Source organism: Orycteropus afer, unplaced genomic scaffold, assembly GCF_000298275.1.
Source record: "Orycteropus afer afer isolate SDZICR_OR568_19922 unplaced genomic scaffold, OryAfe1.0 scaffold00352, whole genome shotgun sequence".
Taxonomy (NCBI): domain Eukaryota; kingdom Metazoa; phylum Chordata; class Mammalia; order Tubulidentata; family Orycteropodidae; genus Orycteropus; species Orycteropus afer.
This window is the reverse complement of record NW_006921939.1, coordinates 1,668,546-1,672,398: the sequence shown is the minus strand read 5'-3', so window position 1 is coordinate 1,672,398 and position 3,853 is coordinate 1,668,546. Positions and strand designations below refer to the sequence as shown.

The window sequence follows — 3,853 nt, the reverse complement described above, 5'->3', positions numbered from 1 at the left end:
TACTTCCGTAGTGATACTGCCTCGGAAACCCAAGGAGGGGTCGCTATGAGTCGGGGCCAACTCGACGGCAAATAACAACAACAACAACAACAAAGTTTTTACTTAACTCATGAAAATGCACAATCTGACTCCTGAAATTCTGGTAGAATTTGTAGGGGAGAAACAGGAGAAATAACATTTACTGAGAACCCACTGTGTGCCATGCACCCAGCTAGATGCTTTATATACCTGCTTTTCTTCTCACTTTCTTTACCAGATCAAGCCCCCTTTTCTCATCTGCAAGGGTCTCTATGTTGGGGGAGGGGTGTGTGTGCACAAAAAGACAACCTTCCACTCTGTCAAAACCTCTGACCTAGAAAGGTCCAAAAACTATTGTGTTCCTTCAACTGTTGGACCAGTAGCTTTCTAGCCTTTCCCTTTCTTTTTACTCTGTCATCAATTTGTACTGTCTATGGTGGCATAGTGCCTAAGGCATTTGACTGTTAACCAGAAGGCTGGCGGTTCAAACCCACAGCCACTCCTCAGAAGGAAGACTGGGCAATCTACTTCCATAGAGATACTGCCTCGAAAACCCAAGGAGGGGTTGCTATGAGTTGAAATCGACTGGACAGCAGTGAGTTTTTTTTTTTTTTTTTTTGATTGGCCCCAAAACACAAGTCTTAAGCTAAAGTTACTTTCTCCAGTCATGGTCCTCTGCTTTTGTGCTTCCCTGGACTCCCAGATTGGGCTAAGTGCCTCTCTTATTTACCCCCATCAGTTCTCTTTCTTATCATTTACTGCTTTATATTAAATTCTATTTGTTTGTCTCCTTCACATAGATTATAAGCTCCTGAAGAGTAGGGATTTTTTTTTTTTAATTTCTGATCCCCAGTGCATAGCACATACTAGATAAGGTGCTCAGTACTAGTCTGCTATACTAAATTGCCCTATCAACTAGAGTTTGACTTCTCATCTGTGGGATGACCCTATATACTTTATAGCCCACTCTCTAGTGAGAAAGAATGGGGCAAGGAAAGCATATTAGGTTCCTTTTGTTGTTGTTGTTATATGCCATTGAGTCAGACCCAACTCATAGCGACCCCTCCTTGGGTTTCTGAGGTGGTATCACTATGGAAGTAGATTGCCCAACCTTCCTTTCAAGGAGTTGCTGGTGGGTTTGAACTGCCAGCCTTCTGGTTAGCAGTCAAATACTTTAGGCACTAGGCTACCAGAGCTCCCTAGGTTCCTTTTAGTCTCTCTTCATCTAGACAAATGTATGCCCTGATTACCTAGTATAGACTTCCCTCCAGATAACAGACTAAGTCCTTCAGTGGCATAGTAGTCACAGCTCTAGCCTGTACTAGACAGTGTCACATAGACTAGTAACTCGGAAGCCTGAGGTGTGGGAAATGCTAAGGTCAGGAATTCTAAGCAGCAGTATACACACAAAATTTCCCCCAGAATGATGATACCCAGGAAACTAGGGAGTGCCTGGTTACCCAAGGAGATGTGAACTACTCCAGATTAGAAATGGAATAAGTCATGTCAATTGCTACCATTCTGACTGAGGCCCTATAGTGAGATGTGCTTTCTACAGCTACAAGAAGATGGCCTCTCTTTTCCAAGATTGGAGAGGAAACAAGAACAATTTGAAAATTCCTACTCTACTAGGTCTTGAGGGATAGTAACTATTTCCCCGAAGTGGACAGAAAACCCTCTGATTCAACAACTCTACTCAATCTCAGTCACATTCGATGACTCCACCAGTTAGGGTGTCTCTACATCTTGATTCTCTTTGGGAGAAGCATCCCTAGTAGTAGAAGTAATACAGTGGTTGATCCTTTATCCCTCTCTTTTGATGCTATACTGTTGCATTCTAGTAGATGGATTTTTTTTTTTATCTTGCTTAAACCTGTTACTTTCACAGGAAGGTAAATTGTCTGATCAAACTCACCTACCTGTGACTGACTTAATAGAAGCAGGTCTCAAATGACAGAATCACTGGCAGTGAGGCCATTAATTCTCCTTACCACCTCTATAATCATAACCAATGATTGGAAATTCTACTAAGCTTTCTATTGGATCTGGAGAAACAATATTAACTCATGAATATTACTTAGTATCGAGGGGCTTTGTGCCCCTCTCTTGCCAACAAAGGCAATAAAATAGTCCAAAAGAATTCATGAACTGGCATTAAAATACAGTAGTAGTTAATGTAGGATATATCCAGGATAAGCCTGATATCTTAAAAAATAAAAAAAAAAAAACAAAAAAACCCTAAGGTCTCTAGATTATGGCTAATGTATTTATGAAACCATAAGGATCTGGTGGGATGGGAAGAAAAAGTAGATGACCCTAAGTAACTTCTCATCCACAATGTACTTTTTTTAGGGTCATGTGCGAAGGTTAGTCATAACCAGAGACTGAGGGTATTGTGAAACTTTCTGCAGTTCTTTAGCCATGCTGGTGTTGGGTTCTTTTAAAAATAGACAAGTTCCAGACAGTAACCATATATCTTGGATTTCCCAGGGTAGCCTTGATTTCAAATATTTTGTTCCATTGTATGCACTTGTTTTTCTTTGGTACCGTTAAGTCAATTCTGACTCATAGAGACCCTATGTGCAACACAGTGCCCATACAAGAGAATGTACAACACTGCCCTGTCTTGCACCATCCTCACAATCACTGCTGTGTTTGAGCCCTTTGCTTCAGCCACTGTGTCAGGCCATCTTGTTGAGGATCTTTCCCTTTCTTGCTGACCCTCCAGTTTACCAAGCATGACATCCTTCTCCAGAGAATGGTCCCTTCTGACAACATGACCAAAGTAGCTGAGACAAAGTTTGTCTATTCTCACTTCTAAGGAGCATTCTGGCTGCACTTTTTCCAGGACAGATTTGTTTGTCTGGGATGGGGCCTGAGAATTTTAATTTTTAAAAAGTTTCTAGGTAAAGACAATGCTGTTTGCCCAGGAACGACACATTGAGAATCACTGTTAGATAATAATCATTTTTATTCAACAAATCATTCAGCACTTACTGTGTTCTAGGCACCGAGCTAAGCCCTTGGGAAATACAATAAAACCTGCAAAACCTGAAACCTGTGTAAGGTGGAAACCTGTTAGAAAAGGAAAACTCAAATATTTTCCACTAAAATGAGTGATAGAAAAGTGGCAAGGCTGTATCCTGTCAAAGGTGGGAAACCTGTGAGACCCAGAAAAACAAGGCAGTCTCACCGATTTCTGGCACTTACAGGTTCCAATTACAGGTTTACACTATTACATAGTGAAAAAGGCAGACAGGGGCTTTGTTATTATATATAGCTTATAGTCCAGTGGAGAAGACAGATAATTGAACTAATTGTATTTGGGGCAACAGAACTGTCATCCTCTATTTTTAAAAAAAATTTTATTGTGATTTGGGTGAAAGATTACAGAGCAAATTAGTTTTCCATTCAACAATTTGTACACATTTTGTTTTGTGACATTGATTGCAATCCCCACAATGTAACAGCACTCTTCCCACTTCCTCCCTGTGTTTCCGGTTTCCATTCCTCCTTCTTTTCTATCTCATCCTACCTTCTGAGCTTTATCCCTGGGCAAAAGCTGCCCCCCCCTTTTTTAAAATTTATTTTAAGAATTTGTTTTACATTCAACATTACGTGTACATTTAGTTTCATTCCCCATTTTCCATCCCCAACCCTAACCCAGTCTCCCCCCTCTCTGCCCAGTAACCCCTCCACCCCGCCCCGTGCCCCTCATAGTTATGCACTCCTGTGTGTCCTGCATTTCCTCCATGTGAATGTTGTTCCTCTGGTGTCTGCAGTCTATTATTCCAAGGGATGTATTTCCACAGAGTATGTGGGTGTGTCACCCTGG

At 41.2% G+C, this 3,853-nt stretch overlaps 1 protein-coding gene across 1 annotated transcript in view; it reads left to right on the top strand.

Annotated features, from left to right (window-relative positions):
• Positions 1–3,853, top strand: part of AMMECR1 (AMMECR nuclear protein 1) — a 184,422-nt gene that overhangs the window by 38,725 nt on the left and 141,844 nt on the right. The window lies entirely within an intron of this gene.